The sequence below is a fragment of the Tachypleus tridentatus genome, chromosome 1 (genome assembly GCF_004210375.1).
Source record: "Tachypleus tridentatus isolate NWPU-2018 chromosome 1, ASM421037v1, whole genome shotgun sequence".
Taxonomy (NCBI): Eukaryota; Metazoa; Arthropoda; class Merostomata; order Xiphosura; family Limulidae; genus Tachypleus; species Tachypleus tridentatus.
This window is the reverse complement of record NC_134825.1, coordinates 156816764-156840824: the sequence shown is the minus strand read 5'-3', so window position 1 is coordinate 156840824 and position 24061 is coordinate 156816764. Positions and strand designations below refer to the sequence as shown.

Genomic DNA, 24061 nt, shown 5'->3' with positions numbered 1-24061 from the left:
TTAGGTTTCTTTCAAAAGAAACTTATTTTTCATTCTAAAGTGAAACGTATGCTGTTCAGGATGCTTATGAAAGGACTGATTGTCTCTGTTTAATAAGGGGATTCATCGTCTTAATTTAAGCGGTGTCTCAAAAGTAATTTATTGAAAGACGTTTATTAAGATGTTTGCTGTTGCATTCTTCAAAATTGTTTAGTTTCTGATGATTCTTTGATGGATCTAACTTGTTATTCTCTAGAACCTTTTATTCCTGTTAATTAAAATCTTAAGTGAAAAGTATATTAAATCCTAATTAGGTATATTGGAAAAACATAATGATAAAAAACCCTCATTTTATTTCTTGGATACATGTGGAAGGATCTAAGGGACGGCTAGCACAGATAGCCCTCGTGTAGCTTTGTGCGAAATTCAAAATAAACAAACAAACTGTACTGAGTAGTATTATAATCACGAAAACAGTTGCTTTCCTGCGATAATTGCTGACGTTGTTTGGCAACCGCACCTATAAACGTTATCACTGAGAAGTCCAGAGTGACAACAGAAGATGATTACGTGCGCTGGAAAATCATTTGAAGCTTTTCACTCAACAAAACATAAAAATCAGAAATGTTTAGAAATGAAACTTGTATATCATTCCATCTAAAACTACGAGGTCGATTTTCTAACGTGAGTAATAAATATAACATCAAACCTTTACAAGATATGACCAACAATAGCTATATTCACCTAGAATCATTTTATGGGAGGGACTTGTGTAATAGAGCTCGTCTACAGACCTCCATAGATTCGCAAATTGTATATTCAAATACGTGCAGAGGTTGTTCGGGTCCTCAATTTGGAAAGCTATGAGATATTGTACAGTCAGAGCTCATGAACAGTTAATAGCACAATCTGGCTAGAAATTCACTCTATTACTTTTATTGATATAATGTTGTTTTTTCTCGACTAATATTGGGTTTTTATTTTATACAAGTATATATATGTATATTGCGTTATTATTCTATATATAACATATAAAGTGTTTTCATTACGTATATATATGTAGATTGTGCTACCATTACATATCTAATACATATAATGTGTTTTCATTACACAATATATATATATACATATTGTATAATAACACGATTATACATCGTGTTATTGTTACATATATAGTACTCACGTATAAATAGAAGACGGTAATATTACCACAAATAAAAAAGACGAGTTTCTGTAAACTTTTAATTATAAACAGGTAAAGATCTGAGGTTTTCCAACCTTTTTAAACATCCAAGACAGACCTGAATTTTTACACATTATTTAAATAACCAAGACAGACCTGAATTTCTACACCTTATTTAAATAACCAAGACAGGCCTTAAGTTCTACACCTTATTTAAATAACCAAGACAGACCTGAATTTCTACACCTTATTTAAATAACCAAGACAGGCCTTAAGTTCTACACCTTATTTAAATAACCAAGACAGACCTTAAGTCCTACACCTTATTTAAATAATCAAGACAGACCTTAAGTTCTACACCTTATTTAAATAATCAAGACAGACCTTAAGTTCTACACGTTATTTAAATAACCATGACAGACCTTAAGTTCTACACCTTATTTAAATAAGCAAGGAAGACCTTAAGTTCTACATCTTATTTAAATAATTAAGGCAGATCTTAAGTTCTACACCTTATTTAAATAATTAAGGCAGATCTTAAGTTCTACACCTTATTTAAACAACCAAGCCAGACCAGAAGTTCAACAACACAGTTAAACATCCAAGACAGACCTAAAGTTCTGTTATATGTTTAAAAATTCAGACTCAGGCAAGTTGCATATTTTCCAAACGTGAAATAATGCAGAAGATAAGTGTGCTGTAACGAACTGTGAAAGGTCACTAGAATAATGTCACTTACCTATGTATATAAGAGCTTTCAAGTATTTTTAACCAATTAAAGAAAACCCAATGTTAGCATTGTTGATCTTGTTCGTACTGTTTCTTGATTTGAGTTCGCTCATTTTACTCACACTATCAACCATTATAATCACCAAAAAACATCTACCATGGAAAGCATTCGCAGGACGTAAAAACTCCAGATCCAAATGAACTGATTTTTCAACTTCAGTTGCGTTTGTTGAGTAATGCTGCTACATCTTTTAAAATATCCTACTTTTCGTGGCTCTGCATGGTCAGGTGATTAAGGCACTCGACTCGGAATCTGAGGGTCACGGGTTCGAATCCCCGTCGCACCAAACATGCTCGCTCTTTCAACCGTGGGGGCGTTGTTATGTAACGGTCAATTCTACTATTCGTTGGTAAAAGAGTAACCCAAGAGTTGGTGGCGAGTGGTGATGACTAGCTGCCTTCCCTCTAGTCTTACCCTGCTAAATTAGGAACGGATAGCGCAGATAGCCCTTGTGTAGCTATGCGCAAAATTCAAAAACAAACAAACAAACCTACTTTTCGTTAACTATTTTCAAATTTGATTATACTTACAACCCAAAACGTTTTTCGTTCTTTTTACAACAAAGCTTACCTACTATCCATTCGTGGCTTATGTGTTAATTAACATACGTGTATGAATTGTTAGGTCCCTGAATTTGTAAACACTAAATGACATTGTAAAATTGAAGTCACGAACACGTAAGATAAATCGCGAAAAACTGGATAAAACTCAACGATCCAAATTCCTCCTTTTCCATCCACGAACTCAGTTGAAGCAACACTATTTACTCAGTCCAGTTCCACATTCTTAACCACAAGTAAACCCGGTACTGAAAACTCATTGGAAAAATTATTGTCGAGAATAAAAATCCATCTCGCTGAACCAAAATAAACCCCAATTATTACGATTAAATCTAGTCTCAATTACCGTAGGTAGCTAAGTTAAATTTAATCTGTTTTTCTTCACATACCTGAAACAGAAAACTCATAACATTCCCTTTGGTAGTCCCTTCTTAGCTGGGCTTACCTGTTGCTCCCTTCCTCTTTTTTACGATTCTGCACCTGAATCTTTTGCGTTTAATATTCTTTTAGAATAATAATATTTACTCCTTTGCTTGCTAAACAAAGAAAATTGTGCAATGACATTAAACGCTCTTAGTAAACCTTTGTTTGTCTTTGTTTGTCTTTGTTTTGTTTTCCAAGCTACTCGAGGGCTATCTGCGCTAGCCGTCCCTAATTTTGCAGTGTGAGACTAAAGGGAAGGCAGCTAGTCATCACCACCCACCGCCAACTCTTGAGCTACTCTTTTACCAACGAATAGTGGGATTGACCGTTACATTATAACGCCCCCTTGGCTGAAATGGCGAGCATGTTTGGCGCGATGGGGATGCAAACTCTTAACCCACCTGGCCATGCCGGGTCTCTAAGTAAAGCACGTGAAATATGTAGATTAGATTATTTTGTTGCAGTTGCTTTCAATTTAGATTTGCAACCTGAAATGTAGCTATGTATTATGTGATTAGATGACTAAACGGTCATATCAGAGACGCCTAATGTTCATATACATATGTCACTGATTTTCAACCACTACCAAAGGTCAAGTAGCGAGTAAGTGCACCCGCCGCCGACACAAGTGTGAAGGGTGTTCAGTGTCGTGGTTTCTCGAACCACAGACTCTTCGAACTCACATTCCCCAGGCAATGTCCGGCACACCTTTGAACATCATTCTGAAGAGCCTAGTCAATGTTTTAGTAAATTCAAGCAACAATTAATGTCATATGACAACCTCATGTAAGGGAGAAAAATCAAATACTGATAAAGTTGATAAAATATTTTGTCGAAGAAAATATCGGCCCTGAATTTTATGTTTATTTTATTTTTGAATTTCGCGCAACGCTACACGAGGGCTATCTGCGCTAGCCGTCCCTAATTTTGCAGTGTGAGACTAGAGGAAAGGCAGCTAGTCATCACCACCCACCGCCAACTCTTGGGCTACTCTTTTACCAGCGAATAGTAGGATTGACCGTAACATTATAACGCCCTCACAGCTGAAATGGCGAGCATGTTTGGCGCGATGGGGATGCGAACCCGCGACCCTCAGATTAGGAGTCGAACGCCTTAACCAACTTGGCCATGCCGGACCATTTTCTTCTGACTTAAAATCGTGAATAACGTAGAGTGCTTTTTGTACCCTCACGGTCTGCTCGAGGTTATTAAATGGGCTCGAAAATAGTAAATTAAATCGGTTCGCAAAGCCTTACCATGAGAGAGATTATACAAAGTAAAAATCCATCGCGTAAGGCTATTGATATAAATCTTTACTAATTAGCGTCTGCTTGACGGAACAGTAACAATGCTGTTAAATCTGTTAATCGTCCTGAGCCTTGGAATCTCATTCTGTTAACACGATAATCTATAATGTTATCAAGCTATTGATATTAACGTACAATTCCCTCAGCCCAAGATAGCTCAGCGCTAAGTCAGTTGGTTTATAACACTAAAATTCGGGTTTCGATACCCATAGTTGGCAGGACACAAATAGCCCGTTGTCTAGTTTTGTACTTTAAAACAAACAAATAAAATCATTCATTTAATAGATTAGTAACAAATACGATATAAAAAAAATTGCTTTATTAATGTTGAGCCCCGCCACTGCTGATATATTCGCTACACCTTCTTCAATATTAATGTACTAGATGTATTTCAAACGTTAAAGATCACTTGGTACACTGAAAGCTACAGGACAGTCATGAGAAAAAAAAATTGTTACACCCCTCCATAGGTTTCAAACAACATCTAAGAAGAAATATGCTGTTTACATTGCAGCAGGAAAGGTGTCATAAACTACATATTAAAGAAAACGCCTGTAAGCCCGGTGATTGTTTTCGCAATCACCTTAGTTCTATACGAAAAGGTTTCACTTACCTCTCAGTTTCTAGTCACTTCAGAGCTCCTGATCATAAAGGTAACTCCGAAAGGGAAGTTCTAGTGATCAGAAACGCATTACTCAATCAACTAAAATAAGAAACCCAATAATTGTGCCTCATCTTCCAACTCAACATCAATCCTTATTCAATCAAACTTGTTTCTAAGACGTGTTTTACTTACTATGTAATCATTATTCGTTCCTCTTTTCTCAACTCGTCTTCCCCTTAGAAATATTTCCTTTTATTTCTAATTTGTGATTTTTGTATTTCTATTACTGTCACCAACAGTATTCCACGAAACTGTTCAAAACTGATTTTATTAACAAATAACTGTTGTTTGTAATTAAGCACACAAAGCTACGTACACACAGGGCTATCTGTGCTCTGCCCACTATTAACAAGTGACACCTAGGAAGAGTTTGAAGGTACGTTTATAATGGGTAATTAATGTAATGTTTTCAACTTTAGTTCCATGAATATGTTTTACTGAAAGTTTTCAGCAGCACATTAATAAAGAAAAAATGAGTTTATTCACATTATAAATACTTTAAAGGACTGAAAGCAAATTTTCAGTTATTCTCAAATAGTGTAGAATAAAACTGGAAATATAATACAGCTTCAAGACCATGAGAGCACTTTATAACTGCAAGTTTAAAATATATCTGTGTTTTAAATTTAAGTCTGTAAGGATTTTAGCACAATTTATTGTGGTGTAATATGTGTGTGTGTGCGAGTGTCAAAGTTAGATCTAAAGAAATTTAGCACAACTTATTGTGGTGTAATATGTGTGTGTGTACGAGTGTCAGAGTTAGATCTAAAGAAATTTAGCACAACTTATTGTGGTGTAATATGTGTGTTTGTACGAATGTCAGAGTTAGATCTAAAGAAATTTAGCACAACTTATTGTGGTGTAATATGTGTGTGTGTGCGAGTGTCAGAGTTAGATCTAAAGAAATTTAGCACAACTTATTGTGGTGTAATATGTGTGTGTGTACGAGTGTCAGAGTTAGATCTAAAGAAATTTAGCACAACTTATTGTGGTGTAATATGTGTGTGTGTACGAGTGTCAGAGTTAGATCTAAAGAAATTTAGCACAACTTATTGTGGTGTAATATGTGTGTGATATATCTCTGAAGATTCTAATATACATTGTTATAGTATATGTCGGTGTTTCAGAAATAGGCACCTGTAAATATTATAACATAGTTTATTGCGGTATAAAACAAGTATGTCTTTTACAGTTAGGTTTGAAAAGAAATTTTAATAAAGTATGTTGTGGCATGCAGTATTTGTGTGATTTAGAGATAAGCGAGTGACGATTCAAATAGTTTTTTAATGCTGTAAACATGTATGTGATTTTATGTCTGATTTCATTATCTGTTTACAAGTATTTAAGGCATAAATATGTTAGTGTTTAGAGTTAGACCTAAACGCATCCTAACACAGTTTCTTATTGTAAGAAAAAAAATGCGACCTCAAATTACGTTCTGTGAAGGTCCTGAAACGCCTAGGTGAATTAGTTATGTTTGTAGACTCCAACTCAGTTTGTTGTAGTATAAGATATGATTTTATTTTTGAATTAGGTTTAAAGCCATTTTAAATTGTTTTATTGTGGTAAAAATATTGTTACAAGCGATATTTTTAATGTTAGTTAGAAGTAAGTTCTAAGGATACAAAGTTTAGTTTTCAAGCACATTTCAAACCATATTATAAATGTTTTTTTTTTGAATATCACACACACTAAGCAGTGATAAAGGAGAGACACCTACACATCACTGTCTACCGCCAACTCTTGGGCTACTCATTTACCAATGAGTATGGAGATTGATCATCACAATAAACGCCCCCACAACTGAAAGGGCGAGTCTGTCTGGTGGGGATTCGAACCCGCGACCGTCCGATTACGAGTTGAGCGCCATAACCACCTGACCATGTGAGGTCTATATTATAAATGCGAGATACTTATGAAATGTGTATCTATATTATAAATGCGAGATACTTATGAAATGTGTAAAGTGTTTTAAAGATAGAAAGTTGAATCAGTCACTACATTTTCTTGAAGTATTTGGATTTGTGTTTGTTATTGCGCTTATCTTAATTAACGTCATGTGTTATGTAGGCCTACAACAATTTACGACAGTGTATAAATGTTTAAAACTGTACAAATGTTAAAAGAGGAAATAAATTACTTATTGATTTCTAACTTCACTGGATTTTTACTTATTTGCATTGAATAATTTAAAAGAAGTCGCTAAAGAAAGAACAACTTTATAACAATAAGTTAGGACTATATCTGTTAAATACCCTGGTGGGACAAGTCTTCACATTTGCAACGCTAAAATGAGGGGTTTGATTTCCCTCAGTGAACACAGCAGATAGCCTGATGTGGCTCTGCATGTCTGTAAAATGTCTATCATAGGTTTTTGTGAGATAAGCTAAATGTGATTTTGAGTGAGGTCTTAGAAAATTCTAATATAGTTATACTTTATAGTATCTATGTTTTAGAGTTAAGTCTCTGAAGATTATAATACAAGTTGTTATGGTATAAAATATACAGTTGGTTCAAAGTTACCTTTGTGATGATTCTAGCTTGTTGTGGTGTAAAATATCTCTTCCTCTTAAAGTGAAATACATAAAGTATACAACAAAGCTTGTCTTGATATAAAATGTTGTTATAAGCTGTATTGTTAATGTTGTGATTCAAATGTCAGCTAGAGGGTGCATGACGTTATGATCAAAATGAATTCTAATGTTGGCTCAGAAAATTTTTTAAATGTTGAAGTAAAATTTTCTAGTAAGTCCCTGATTTAGATTATAAATATGAGGGTCAGTAAAGCCTAAAGGATAATTGTGTACAGCCAGAGAGCGTTTTATTTCAGTTTGCAAAGAGTCAGTCAATGTTTTGTTTTCAATTACTTGATAAATCGTCAGTGAAGTTGTACAAGTAAATTTATTTTTACATTAGTATAGTACAGTGTGACTGTATATGTTACCTGTGTGCTTGAACTTGTAAAATTGCTAAGGAAGATAACAAAGATTGTGATCATTATGTGGACTAGATATTGAATTATTTCTACCAAATACTTTATAAGAACCAGCCAATGAAATAATATTATAACATGGTGTTAGGAGTGGGATTATTTCGGTGAAAATAAGATAGTACTTTGAATCTACTTTGAAATAACATAATAGAAGAATTACAATAAAAATAAATCTGATTGAAGACGAGGTCGGTGAAGTTATTGAAGATGCACAACGAAATTACAAAAGGAAGAATGAAGAGTGCTGAAGGATATCAAAGAAGTAGAAAAAGGTTGTGATGATAAACTTTAAAATGTACAAAAAGACATGAATGGAATGTGACTTCAAATAAATAATTAAATATCTGAAAAATAAACTTTAAAATATGTAAATTAAAGTGGCCAGACTTCTTCTGGCATGAGCTCAAAAGTTCCAATCTAGAACATCATCCAATACAAAATATCAAACAGGAGAATTTACCTGTTCAACATCTACTACTACTATTACTATTTATAATTGAAGGACCTTCCTGGACTACTCCAGCTATGATAATACCAAATAAATTTCCTTAATTTGCCTGGCCAGTTCGGCTTTGGCTATTTGAGAAACCATCAGAATATGACAGGAAAGCACCAAAAATCATTTTCAGAGTATGTATAGGAGTGAACAAGAAGTCAATTATTTTGCTTCTCATTTAAAAGGACCACATTTGACTACATCAAGTAAACAATCAGCTGAAACTCATTACAATAATCAAGCATTAGTAGCTGCTTTATCCAACAGTTTTGGACTGACATGTCAGAAGGAAGTATCGAGAAAGTTCCATAACAGAGTATGTGAGAAAGAAAAGACCTCAATAAAACTTGCAGAAGCTGTGGAATGGTTTATCCAATAATATTACACAGAAACGATGGATGCATTGGCACGCGACAAATTCATAGATGTCATAATAAACGATGTTATATAAATTATGCAAAAACAAAGTACGTGCACATCTTTAAAGAAAGTCCTACAGTTGGTGATGGAATTCGAATCCATTAGGACCGCAGAAAAACCACTACAGGCGCCATCTAGAAATTATGAGATCATCATGTACTGTAGTGCTGAAATATGAACTTCCTTTAATAATATTCTAGTAGAACTGAAATAATTAATCAAACAGATAGTTACACGGAATGAAGAAAATAGTTCTCTAGAATATATGTGTTTCAATTGTACCTTGAAAGGACATATTGTAAAGTTCTGTAGAGTATAATCCCGTGTGGAACAAAAACGCCTTCCAGAGGATACTATAAAGAGTTATTGTTGAGTTTTAAGTCAAGCATAAAGCCACACAATATGCTGTCTGTGCTCTGTCGACCATGGGTATCGAAACCAGCCTTATAGCGTTGGGGGGGGGGCAGAATGATAGCTTGTGTGTGAGTGATATTAAGATAAAAAATAATAATTGAAGTCTGTCAAGTTCTGAAACTACTGACGTCAAATTTTCTTGGCGTAAATTGTTGTACAAAATACGCATGTGATTTTGAGTTCGGTCCCGTGAATTTTTCCTGCTCGGACTTCATCTGATATAAAACGTGTATTTGATTTTTAGTTAGATCTCTAAAGGTTCTAACACAGATTAATGTGGCATAGAAATGTACAGAAGTGTGTGTGTGTGTTTTATTATAGCAAAGTCACAGCTGGCTGTCTACTGTGTCCACCGAGAGGAATCGAATCCCTGATTTTAGCGTTGTAAATCCGAAAACTTACCGCTGTTTCATCGGGGAACGAATGTCTAGGATCACAATTATGTGTAAATGAATTAAAATACAGTTTATTGTGATATAAATATTTATATGATCCAGTGTAAAAATTATAAACAAATTTTGTAGTGTGAAATCTGGATAAAATCAAACAGTAAATGTGATCACGAAATAAATCTATTTAATTCATTCATTCACCATTAGATTTCATCAAGGAACATAGGGCCGCAATCGCTTGCGGATTCTTCAACAGGTATTTAAGCGAGTAGGTTGTTAGCCCACTGCACCGAGCAGTCCCTAATTTAGTAGTGTAAGACTAGAGGGAAGGCAGCTAGTTATCACCACCCACCGCCAACTCTTGGGCTACTCTTTTACCAACGAATAGTGGGATTGACCGTCACATTATAACGCCCCCACGGCTGGGAGGGCAAATCTATTTAGTTAGTCTAACTATTTGACACTAGTATGTAAGAAAAACAGAATGGATGGTAATTAGAAGGAAGATCATTCCTGTGTGTCAAAGTAGATAAGGAACAAATAAGGAAAGTCAATAAATTTAATTACATGGAAAGCTGGATAACATCAGATAGCAAATGTGATCATGAAATTAAACGGATAATAGGGATAACAGAAAAGATGAATTTCTGGGAATGAAAAAGATCCTGTCAAGTAGTAAAATGTCTACTTGGATTGCTATGTTATACCAATTTACACATATGGATCAGAATGTTGAACTATATCATCAGCTATGGAAAAGAAAATTGAAACAACTGAGTTGTGGTTCTTAAGGCGCACCTTGAAGGTATGTTGGACAAGGCACACATCAAATAAAGACATTTTGTCAACAGCAGGTTGTAGGATGACACAACTGACTAATATCAGAAAGAGACAGTTGGAGTTTCTGTGGCACGTCACGAGGAAAGAAGAAATCGAAAGTGTTGTCGTAACTGGAAAGATTGAAGGAAGGAGACACCATGGAAGACAGAAGTTGGCTTACGTCAAGAGTTTATCTAAACGGATGAATATACGACAGTAAAAATTCTTTTTTTGCGTTAAAAAGAAGAGATCTGTCCTGCTTGGATATCGGACATAGAGAGATATAAAGACTGGAATACAGTTTGTTGTGATTTCTGTGTGTTAGAATTCAGTTTTCCAATAAGGGGTTACGGTCTACGGTTGGAAGGACTTGACCCTTTTTTATTTTTGAAAATTATAATAGAGTTTGCTGTAGCATAGAATATATCTTTGTTTACAGAAATTCTAATACACTAGTATGTGGTATAAAAACATGTATGCAGTTTAAAGATATTTCTGTTACTATTATACCACAGGTTGATGTGGTATAAAATATAAGTGTTTTATAATTTGGTTTGCTAGAATCCAACACATTTTCTTCTGGTTGCATGTGAAATCTCTATCTTATTTTTTATCTAAATCAGATAAATGCTGTCTAGCTTTCGTCCATGTGCTGATATAAAACTATACCTCCAATTTATGATAAATGTAATCTCATTAAGTGGGTGTATTTATTCGCTAACACCTTCAAGAAAGGGGATGTCTATTGCATTCGAATTTCACTCCCATTGTAGAATGTTTAAAAACGTTACACATACATATATGTATGATTACATGTAATTGTTGTTGGTGTATATTGTTTCATGTTATAATACAATTTAATACACATTTTACGTATTAAATATATATGTGTATATAATATACACACACGATTACAATAGTATACAAACATGAACTGAGCTCTGTTATCATGAATCAATATACACAGCCAGTAATTACGTCTACTATATACAACTCACGCTAGTGTTCACCGTAATATCAAAACCAGATTCTTACTTCAGTTCAGAATCATTTATGTGCAAGATACATGCTTCACACAGGCCACGAGAATGATATACAAATTAACTTTTTTTTCACTTCAGTAATGCTTACATTCCCATGAAGAGGAAACGCTGAGCGTATTGCTGGAATTTTATACATATTAGTTCTTGTTTTGTTTTCATTTAATAAACCGTTTATTTTCATATTGCATCAAGAAGATAAGAGATCTGGTTTGGAAAGAGTGTTTCTAGCGGCGTCTGTGCTACGGTTTCAATAAGGTGGCAAAACGTTATTACGAACACAGCACAGGAGCAATAGGAAGACATACGTGAAGATTAGCCTTCGTTGTTATCGTTATTAAACCACATCAATGAGTTGAGTTAACTGCTAAATACGCTGGTGCTGCCTCTATTGCATTAGCGTACTATAAACAAGTTTCTACTATTTACATACATATGTGTTTCACAGCGCATATAATTAATAGAAACGACTACGTAAACTCGAGCTCTGAGTTGCTATGCTAGACATCTTATACAGAATTCACTAATCTGTTAGACGAGATCAGTTTCGTATGGATTTCTCTTTTATCGGTTTTGCATTTCATCTTGTTCACACATATAGACGTAATGAACTACGACATTATAAACAATAGTATACCTTAAACACAAAACATTTTAAACCTAGCTGATGGCACCTATATCACGTAAAATATCTTAAATACGGTAACAGAACAAAAGCTGTTATTATTCCTAATAACCTACTTATTTACAAGTATTCTACGGTGCTACCATATTCTTTGATATAACTGATATTGGTTTGCACAATTTTAAAAGGTGTTCCTTCAAAGTGTAACTCTACGTGGATAAAATAAAATTACATCGCCTGACACATAAAACAGTTTACTATTGAGTCACATGCTAAAATGTCTCGCATAGTCTGGTGTTGGTAATAGAAAAACCTTTGCTAGTCCTCACCCAACAACCACATCACGCGCAATTAAGTTTTCACATTCGTACATATTTGAATAATATATACATTATAAAAGTTATAAAACTTCGCCTTATAAAACGTTACAGTGAATTCTCACACACAATTTTGCATACAAGTTAATAATATTCGATTATATTACGCATAAAAAAATCAAAGAGGTCATTGTCTGTAGTATTATATGTGCACGTACATTAAAAACAATATGTTAAAGACAATGAAGCATAGATATTGTAAAATCTGCAATATCACATGTAACTTGGTATGCGGTTAACAATGCTGTATACAATTTAAAAGCAACAAGGTATAGAGAACCCAACAATATCACATGCAACTTGACATATGCGGTTAAAAATGTTATATACAATTTAAAAGCAACAAGGTATAGAGAACCCAACAATATCACATGCAACTTGAGATATGCGGTTAAAAATGTTATATACAATTTAAAAGCAACAAGGTATAGAGAACCCAACAATATCACATGCAACTTGACATATGCGGTTCACAATATAACAATATCATATACAATTTAAAACAAACAAGCGATAGAGAACTAAACAATATCACACGGAACTTACTATGTGGACTTGTAGCACTGTACATAAAGTATATATCACCTATAATTTTAGGTTATATAGATAAGCATTATCATACGTAATTAAAGATACAAAACGTAATGTCTACAGTATCATATGTAACTTATTATATAGATTAATAACACCATAAATAAAAGACATTATATCACACGTAACTATCTATTAGCATATATTATATATAGGTAATTATATTAATATATATTATATATAATATTAATATTAGCACATACAATTGAAAATACAGAATGTAATGTCTTTAATATCATATATAATCGTACAAACAATAATAATAATAATAATAATAATAATAATATATATATACATACAATGAAAGATGAAAAAACATTTGCGGAACGCATCTCAATAGTATCATTGTATCTTTACCATACAAATTAATTGTGCCATATAATTATAGAGGGGAGTCATACAGCAGGTAAAATCTACAATATTACATATAATAATAACACACAATAATAGTACAAAGAACTTTATGAATCTCTACAGAACACGAATAATCTCAAATAGAACGGTATTTCATGTATACACGCTATTTAAATTTCTATATTTTCGTAAATGAACACTATGATGTGATTCGCCACTGAATTTCTCTAATAAACACATATAACTATTAAGATACGTCACCTAACCTGAACCGCTCAAAACACACATATAATATGAAATGTTGATACAAGTACGAAATAGAACTTGGAGTCTCACTGACTCTTATCTCACCTAATTCTTGAAAGTAAAGACCTTTCTCAAAGATAACCCACTGAGCACGAGAGTATAGCTTTCTGGTATGTAGACAAATCAAACCATCAGCTGCGCTAAAGCCTGCACGTGGTGCGTCAGGATCACAAAGCGAAGCGTTCCTGCAAATGACCAGCTTGTCTGGTTTCGGGTACACACCAGCACTGCGTCAAAACGCCTCGAGTAGACGCCGACTGCTCTCTCTCAGAGAATTTAACAAAGATAGGTAGGTAGACATGGCGGGCGCCCTGCCGGCCCCATGCGTCTTGGTTTCGGGAGGGTGTTTGGCGATCGATACGGAACAGCACATTTACTGTTCGTTTCTTCCTACAACATAGAACTGATGTATACGCGTACCCTTTCATCGTACAAATAAGATTATCTCGTGTTTTTTCGTTATCTCACATTCCTAACTGTGACTTGTGTACTTCCTATAACATTCCCTGTGACTTGTGTACTTCCTATAACATTCCCTGTGACTTGTGTACTTCCTATAACATTCCCTGTGACTTGTGTACTTCTTATAACATTCCCCTACGTTTTCATTATTTTTATTATTATTTGTTGTGTTTTTACCCTACTCTTGTTTTGTTTTTTTTCAGAAGTTCGTATAATGAACACGTTTTTACTGTTTATTTTCGGGGCAGATTCAGCTTCATTGTGTCTATTCGATTTCGTTGGTTTTATATTATCTCAGTTCCTTAGTGTTTTATTTGTTTAAAACAGATATATTTCTATGTTCTTTTTCATTCTTAGTCATGAGATTCATCACCTATCTCTTGATTTTATGTCTTTTTTTTAAAAACAATATTCTTCTATATTCTTATTTATACTTATTTTTGAGAGCATTTGTCTGTTATTCTTATGTTTTATATGTGTATAAAGCAGCCAAAAATCTATAAGGAACACCCAACAGTGTTCAAGAAGCAAAAACTTTGTTGTGCAGTGAATTATTAACACAAAATATAAAAAGAAACTTTTCTGATGTTTTAACCTGTTTGAGATGTTTATCCTCTACCTCTTGTTTTTGCTTTTAATTTATTTTAAAACTGATATTATTATATATTAATACATGTTTGTGAGATTTATCACTCTTACGCTTTATACTTGTTTGTGAGATGTAGAATTTATCTCCTAATTTTGGCCCGGCATGGCATTCCCAGGAGTCATCTTTTCATAATTTTTTTTTTTATTCTCATGTTTCCCATGTCTCACCCTTCTACAGTGGCTGTTGTAGTTTTCTCTGTACGCGCATCTGACTTTCCTTGTTTTTGTTATTTCTGATCGACTGTTCTCTATCTTAGTGTTTTACAATATCTAGTTTTATTATTTCACTCTCTGCAGACGTAACCTTTACACGTCTGCGTTGTATCTTCTGATTACAATTTCAACTGCTCCTTTATCTACTTTTTTGTTGGCCCGGTATGGCCAAGCGTGTTAAGGCGTTCGACTCGTAATCCGAGAGTCGCGGGTTCGAATCCCGGTCGCACCACACATGCTCGCTCTTTCAACCGTGAGGGCGTTATAATATTACGGTCAATCTCACTATTCGTTGGTAAAAGAGTAACCCAAGATTTAGCTGTGGGTGGTGATGACTAGCTGTCTTTCATCTAGTCTTACACTGCTAAATTAGAGACGGCTAGCCACGATAGCCCTCGAGCAGCTTTGTGCGAAATTCAAAAAACAAACTTTTTTTGTTTATAAGTAAGACCTGTATAACACTACGTAACACAGATTTTGTTCCTGGATGATATGTGTTGTTTCTTAATTGCTTATGTTGTAAAAGTACAGAAAATGGTCATTATTCCCTTCAAACTTTGCTTTTGTGACCTGGATAATGAAATTTAGAAATTAATCTATTTTCTATGTAAAAACGGGCAGATTTGCACATTTTCATTTTCAAATATAGTCTCCCATCATGTTTTCGCTATACGTTCCTTGGTAGTGGCGTTCAAAGTCCAGTATATCTTGGTGGACGTGCTCGTCTTGCTCCTCTGAGTAAGCTCTCATGTTCTCCTTGAATACATCAAGATGAGCGTCAAGGATATAAACTTTCAGGAACATCCTGCAGCCCATTTTGCCGTAGTTCTTCACCAGATCCTCAACCAGTTCCACATAACTTTCAGCCTTGTGATTGCCCAGGAAGCCACGAACCACTGCGACAAAGCTGCCCCAAGTTTTTTTCCTTCCTACTGAGTTTTTTGGGGAATTTTGTGCACTCCAGGATCTACTTTATTTATGGTCCAATGAAGACACCAGTTTTGACCTTTACCTCAGACAGCTCAGGGAAGAAATCTCGAAGGTACTTGAAGGCTGCAGACTCCTTATCAAGAGCTGTGACAAATTGTTTCATAAGAACCAATTTTATGTGCAATGGTGGGACAAACACCTTCTGGAGGTCCACTAGTGACTCACAATTGGCATTGTGTCTCCCCACAGAGAACTCGGTCCCTTGTGGCCAGTGTTTTCTGTTGTAGTGCGCTGGGGTGTCCCTGTTGTCCCAAAGGCAAAGATGTCAGGGAAATTTGGTAAAGCTTCCTTGGAGACCCATCAGGAATGTCACCATTTTGAAGTATCTGATAACCTCCCATCCATACTCATCACACTTCAAGACTTCTAGCAAGGTTGCATTCCTCTTTGAGGTGCACCGAATGAGCCAGGGGAAGAGACGGATACTTATTCCCGTTATGGAGCAGCACAGCTTTGAGGCTTCTGCAACATTTTAAAAAGTTCTTGAAAATTCAAGTAAGTTCGAGAAAATTCTCTATCATCTACTCAGCACTGAATCTACCTGAAATGTTCTGGAAAATAGGTAAATTTGAAAATTTGTTATCCAGGTCACAAAAGCAAAGTTTGAAGACAAAATTGGATCTGTTCCATTTACTTTAGGTATAAGTAATTCTGCCTAGGAACAAGTAAAAAGTTTGTTACACAATGTAATCTGTTTTATATATTGACAATGTCAAGTCTCTTCTTATGCTTCACGAAGCGCTCACCCCTTTATAAAATATTGGACCAATCGCCGCCCAGAGGTTAACTTCGATTTGTTTGTTTTTGAATTTCGCGCAAAGCTACGTAAGGGCTATCTGCGCTAGACGTCCCTAATTTTGCAGTGTAAGACTAAAGATCTTTTAGTCATCACAACCCAACGCCAACTCTTTGGTTACTTTTTTACCAAAATATAGTGAGATTAACCGTCACATTATAAAGTCCCCACGGTTGAAAAGGCGAGCATGTTTGGTATGACGGGGGTTCGAACCTGCGACACTCGGATTATGAACCAAACGCCTTAACCCACCTGACCATGTCGGGCCAGTTATTTTTTATTATTAAAAAATAATACATTGCTCTTATCTTGTTAAGGATATTCTAAAATGTACAGCCAGCCAGTTAAGTAATGAAGAAAATTACAGAGAAACCTGAACTTGTAAAAATAGCAGAGACGAACATACTGACCGAAGTCGAAACTGACATCTACCCACATCATCAAACAATGTCCGTTACTATGACGTTACAAACTCCAAAATATTCAATTTATTAATTACTCCATCAATCTCAGGTATCGTTCAATTATTCCTATGCCTGCAATTTGATTCTGTCATTTCAAAAATAATAAAACTATTTAGGAAGAACTATTCTTCTATTTCTGGTGGTACTATCCCTGTCTATTCCCGGAATCTACCGCTCTCAAACAAATGAACTGAAGGCTGTGATCGGTTTACGATCGTATTGGTCGACAGGGAATGTTTCTTCAAGAAAAGAGGTAATTACTGCAGGTTCCTGAGATAAGTCATGGTGAATGGAACCAAATAAGGACGAAAAAGAAACGTCTTGTTTGGTGTTGTTTGTTTGTTTATTTGTTTTTTAAGTTTCGCGCAAAGCTACACGAGGGCTGAGGGGGGAAGGTAGTAAATCTACAGTAAACGAAATATAACTAAAGACATTTTGGTTCTGTTCTAAAGATAAATCCGTAGAAAAACTCTGTATTTCATCTAACATAACGAAAAATCCGTTATATCTAGATCTGTTTGTTTTTGGAATTTCGCACAAAGCTACTAGTGGACTATCTGCGCTAGCCGTCCCTAATTTAGCAGTGTAAGACTAGAAGTAAGGCAGCTAGTCATCACCGCCCACCGCCAACTCTTGGGCTACTCTTTTACCAACTAATAGTGGGATTGACCGTCACGTTATAACGCACCCACGGTTGAAAAGGCGAGCATGTTTGGTGTGACGGGGATTCGAACCTGCAACCCTCAGATTACGAGTCGAGTGCTTTAACTACCTGGCCATGCCGGGCCAAAAAAATTGGAAAACGTGGATCAAAATTTAGGATGTTAGTAAAGAATTCATTATGCATAAGGTTTGTTCTCTTAAGTCTTCTGTGAATAGAACAGTAAAATTATCCTTGAATTCTTTAAAGTTTTAAATTGTTTTAAATTATCATTTCGCATGCAGTATGGTAAATAATAAATATATTAAACTTAAATATTAATTACTATTCTAGGTAGAAGAGATACCAAGTTAGAATTTGATTTAAAAAGGTTGTATGTATATTTGCCAACACATTAAAAACTAGATGAATCCTAAATAGATCGCATACCTCCGCCACACAACGTTGATCATATTTGGTTCTAAAAACATACAAATATATGTCCGCTATTTTCAGGGCCCGGCATGGCCAAGCGTCTTAAGGCGTTCGACTCGCGGTCGCACCAAACATGCTCGCCCTCCCAGCCGTGGGTGCGTTATAACGTTACAGTCAATCCAAACTATTCTTTGGTAAAAGAGTAGCCCAAGAATTGGCGGTGGTTGGTGATGACTAGCTGCCTTTCCTCTAGTCTTACACTGCTAAAGGAGGGACAGCTAGCGCAGATAGTCCCTCGAGTAGCTTTGCGCGAAATTAAAAGAAACACAAACCCGCCATTTTCGACGTACACAGACCATTTTTGTCAAGATAATAAGTAAAATTATTCTATATAATTCCATCGAATTTCACCAAAATCCGATCATTTTTGACTGAGTTACAGAGCAAAGATACTGTGAAAAAATAATCAGTCCACATGTTAACAGATAGACATTTTTTTTTAATTTCGTGACTATAATGTGACCTTGACTTTTAACCTTGACCGTACAAAAGACAGTCACTTCTAAGTTGAGTCATAGTCGTTTTCGAGTAATCATGGTGACAGACAGAAGCGTATTGAAGAAAACATAACCTCTGTCCTCGTTCGATATAATGCTTGTACAGATATAAAGCAAAATGGAGAAAATACTGTTAACGAAACATACCTAGCAGTCAGGAAACAGGGACATTTTTTTCTTGGAAAGCAGAAATGTTTGTCAGAAGGATAAACAGATCCAATTCCTAGAAGTTTCTGATTACAAACGCAACGTTTTTTTCTGTATTATTGACATTTCGCAAGACTTTTTTACTTTACTTGTTTGGAGACAAAAGTGTTAAAGAAACAAACCCTTATTCCCCTATCGGTAATTTTTACAATGATACATTATCGTGTTAGCGTTAGCCCAAACTCTTCACCAAAGAACAAAAGCAAAATGCAGTTGTTTAAACTATAAACTGTTCTTGCCAAATGCAAAAGTTACATGATTTTACGTGATGACGAGAAACCCACTTGAAGTAGAAATGTATTCTCAGGAAGACTGGTGTGGTTATTAACACCCGAAACGGCCAGTTGCAAACTCTCTCTCTTTTAACCTGAGGATGACCTGAGAAGGTCGAAACGTTGTTCTGTACTTTATTTTAATTCAAGTGTTAATACCCACACCAGCCGTCTTGAAGATACATTAAAAGGTTTTTACTTTAATTGGTCTATACATTTGTGAATCAAACTAAAGTAAATAAATTTCGTGACAGCAATTCCATTCATAAGTAATGTTATTCCAGAGATATTGATCATCGTTTTACTTGCTTAGAAAAGACACGCAAGACATGATTCAATTTTTTTTTTCTTCCAGCTTCAAGGATCACTGAAGACTGTCCAGAAATAAGATCCATGAGCTGAACCGGACATTTCCATCTTAACACTCAAATTACCATTCGAGAGTTAACCAGTCCAGCTCTGGCATGCTAAAAAGTGTTCAAGCCTAAGATATAACTCTGTAGCTTGGTGAATAACACAAAACACTTTCACTAATTTATTCACCGTGGTTAAAGAAATAAGTACCAACATTTTTCTTCCCTTATTATTACCATAAATGTTGTTTCATAATGAAAAATTGACTTTTTAACGTTATTACTGTGTAGCCGAATCGATAAAGTTAAAAGTTATTAAAATACACGTTCTCCAAATTCTTGTCAACATCAGGTTTTTACAAAAGAACACATCGTAATTAGTTTATAACTGGCATTTCTGTTGAAAAATAAAATCTGCATTTTATATGGAACTGTGGAAGCGTCAGTTTGTTTGTTTGTTTCTGAATTTCGCGCAAAGTTATTCGAGGGCTATCTGCGCTGGCTCTCTAATTTAGCAGTGTAAGACTAGAAGGAAGGCAGCTCGTCATCACCACCCACCGCCAACTCTTGGGCTAGACTTTTATTAACGTATAGTGGGATTGACCGTCACAATATAACGCCCCCACGGCTGAAGGGGCGAGCATGTTTGGTGCGACGAGGATTCGAACCTGCGACCCTCAGATTACGAAGCGCACGCCTTAACGCGCTAGGTAGGCCATGCCAGGCCTATTTACTTAGCTATACTTATAACTGAGTCGATTTTTAATTTTCACTATGTGTGTAACAGCGTGTACATAATTAGATATAATTATAATTGAGTTAATTTTTAATTCTGGGCGATGCACATAACAATGTACACTTAATTAGCTATATTTATAACTCGTTTGATTTTCGTAAATGTTTGTCCGATTGTAGGCTATTTCGTAAATGTTTGTCTGATTGTATGCTGCCTTTTCTGTTACTATTCCAGGCATGTATAACATTAATATAAAGCAGTGTTCAAACCTTTTACCCAATATTTTACCTCTATATTTACTTATACATTCCATTAATTGAACAAATAAAGGTTATCTTAGGCCTTTTTAAATAATATCCCAACACATTAAATGTATCATTAATATAATCTTTATCCTTAAGCAATGATATATTTTGTGATTTCAAAATTATTTTATTTTTGAAACATGCACGTTGCAAATATGGCGGAGTAAATTTGGAAAATAAAATTGGTTTAATATTATCGATTTTCTTTATTTACTATTTTAAAGAGAAATCCTTGGTATCCTTTTTTGGAAACTTTGTCCGTTTTCACGCTTTCCTCTACAGGCAATATCTTAACATTGCATTTACCTTAAAATCCTCCTAAAAGACGAACCAAACAGTTGTTTTTTTTTTTTTTTTGTAGGGCTTACTAGTTACTACTGGAACCAATTGTCATCGACACCTATCTATCGTAGGTATTGACTAGTTCATCATGTTAAATTTTGGTATCACATTATACTTTTTTATTTAATTTCACGTAAAGCTACACGAGGGCTATCTGCTCTAGTCGTCCCTAATTTAGCAGTGTAGAGTAGAGGGAAGGCAGCTAGTCATCATCACCCACCGCACACCTTTGGGCTACTCTTTTACCAATGAATAGTGGGATTGACCGTAAAATTATAATGTCCCCACAACTGAAAGGGAAGGCATGTTTGGTGTGATGGGATTCGAACCTGCGACCCTCGGAGTAGGAGTCGAGAGCTTTAATCATTTGGTCGTGCCAGGCCAAATGGATTGCCTTATAAATGAAATGAAATCTATATTATATTTATATTAAGTCTTTTTTTTTTTTGTCGCTTTGGACAAGTTAAAAAAAATTAGAGCGAAGTGTGAAATTAGTAATTTTTGGAATCACAGATTATCAGCATGTGACCTTTTACTGATTGTTGGTCTTCATAATGAATTAAGTTCAATTAAATTAACGTGAAGTATTCATCCGCTCGATCCGAAGTCTAACATATAGTTCTATAATTCTGCACCTATATTGTTTCATACTCACGACAAGGGAATATGGTGATCCAAAAATAACGTATGATAACGTTATGTGTTATATATTATCATTTTACATTTAATAGTTTTCTACACACTACTATGGCTAAAGACATAACCTGATGATGAATTAGTGAAACGTATGCTAAGGTTACGCTAATAATAAATATGTGTATATGTGTCATTCATTTTATATCTCATAAAGTGAAAAAACGTAATGCACATTAAAATGTAAACGTATTTCCTAAAACAAAAAGTAGTCAGTGAAGCTTATATTATTATTCTTTACTTGACGTTTATTTAACTGATTTAAATTCAAGCCCATGATAAACATGACGACCATACCCAAAAATTAAATCTAACATAGTTTTCACCGTTTCGCAGTTACGATGTTTACATGGATTACTGTATTTAAGCAAAATTGAATTTGGGCCTTTTTACTTAATTAAATTAACCTATATAAAAATAGAAACTTTACTTCTCAAATATGTGTACAGATGTACACGAAACACTGATAAATGTCGTGTAATCACAGCGTTATATGATATCACAATTGTTATGGTGTTTTTATGCCTTTCGTGAACTGGCGAAGTATGATTATAATTAATTATTCTTGTCATAAAACATTTTTATTAGGCCTATCATAACTTATAAAACTACAATCCTTTTTCAGTTCCTTAGGAAACGCATTCACATCAAACCAGCTGTTGTTATAATAAATGACTTTTATGAATAGTCTTTCAACCGATAACTAATGTGGTTATAGTATTCCAGTCAATATGATGAGCTCTGTATTGAACGAAACACGACGTTGGAAATGATCATGACGGGAATAGTGTGGTCGAAATACTATGTTCATCTTCTTCTTGAAAAAACACCCTAAGGAACTGCATAAGTGATATGATGTAAAACATTATAATACTAATACTAATGTTGCATATACCTGTATTGGAAATATCACATAAGCTGTAGATGTTTTTATTTCACCCTCTTCTTACGTTTTGCCCCTCTCGCTAAACATGCTCTCCCTTTCAGCCATGAATGCGTTATAAGGTGGCGTTCAATTCCAGTATTTGCTGGCAAAATAGTAGCCTGAGAGTTGGTAGTGATGACTAACTGTCTTCCCTCTTGCCTTTCACTGCTAAATTAGAAACGTATAGCGCAGGCAGCCATCGTGTAGCTTTGCGCGAAATTTAAAACAAATCATTCTTCATTTTCTATTTCAAATTTGAAATCAGAGGAATGTAATAATAGCATTTCAGAAACCTCTGATTTTGAATCTGAAATTGGTAAAATAGGAGGTATGATATTTAGGAAAAAAAAACATCTGCACTTTATGTGATATTTTATCACAAATGTTAGGCCTATTTGTTTCTAATACAGGGTGTTCGGAAAGTCACTGTACACTTATATATTTATTAAGACATGTTTCAATATACAATACAGGAGGTAAATATGAATGACAATTATAAACAATGTTGAAAGTGACCCCTGTTGGCATCAATACAGGCCTGGATCATTCTTATTTTGTTTCTAAACACCGCTATTAGTTGCTGGCTTGAAATAGACTGAATAGACATATGATTACAAAACTGCACAGTGACTCTCCGAACACCCTGTATTTTGCCAACTGTTGGCGTTTAGTTTGCGATTGTTGGAAGCAAATAATAGACTATAACATATTTGTGTTCGAAAGATATTGCAAAGTGTAGTATGCATTATTGACATTTTCTGACATTGGGGATTAATCTGTTCAAAGTAAAGATGCGTTTATTCTTTAGTGTTATTTACATATTTTTAATTAGAAAACAATTATCTAAAGTGTAGCTCTTCCTTATACTTGCCCGACATGGCTAGGTGGGCTGAGGCGTTCGATTCGTAATCTGAGGATTGCGGATTCGAATTCCCGTCGCACAAAACATGCTCGCCCTTTCAGCCTTGTGGGCGTTACAATGTCAGTCACACTGCTCGTTGGTAAAAGAGTAGCCCCAGAGTTGGCGGTGGCTGGCGATAACTAGCTGCCTCTCATCTAGTCTTACACTGCTAAATTAGGGAGGGCTAGAGCAGATAGTCCTCGTCTAGCTTTGCACGAAATTAAAAAGAAACCGTAATACATTTATGAATGGGAATTATTTTAAGTCTTATAAAAGAAATAATCAATCATAAATACTTTGACAGATGTATATATATAACACTCATTAAAATATTTCTCTCGTAAAAAATTAAATAAATCCCAGTTTCTTCCTTTATTATGAGTTGTAGAA

At 34.9% G+C, this 24061-nt stretch overlaps 1 protein-coding gene and 1 long non-coding RNA gene across 3 annotated transcripts in view; one reads left to right on the top strand and one right to left on the bottom strand.

Annotated features, from left to right (window-relative positions):
* The window catches only part of LOC143228384 (synaptosomal-associated protein 25-like), a 157695-nt gene extending 143688 nt beyond the window's left edge, over window positions 1-14007 (bottom strand). The window contains exon 1 of one of the 2 annotated variants that reach the window (XM_076459668.1): window positions 13778-14007. The gene's annotated coding sequence lies outside the window, so the exon portion shown is untranslated. The remainder of the gene's footprint in view (window positions 1-13777) is intronic. The other variant, XM_076459663.1, reaches the window with a different exon arrangement.
* Window positions 1-20270, top strand: part of LOC143228433 (uncharacterized) — a 33576-nt gene extending 13306 nt beyond the window's left edge. Inside the window, exon 3 of the long non-coding RNA XR_013015330.1 lies at window positions 19772-20270. This is a non-coding gene — a long non-coding RNA (uncharacterized LOC143228433). The remainder of the gene's footprint in view (window positions 1-19771) is intronic.
* The last annotated feature ends 3791 nt before the right edge of the window (window positions 20271-24061 follow it).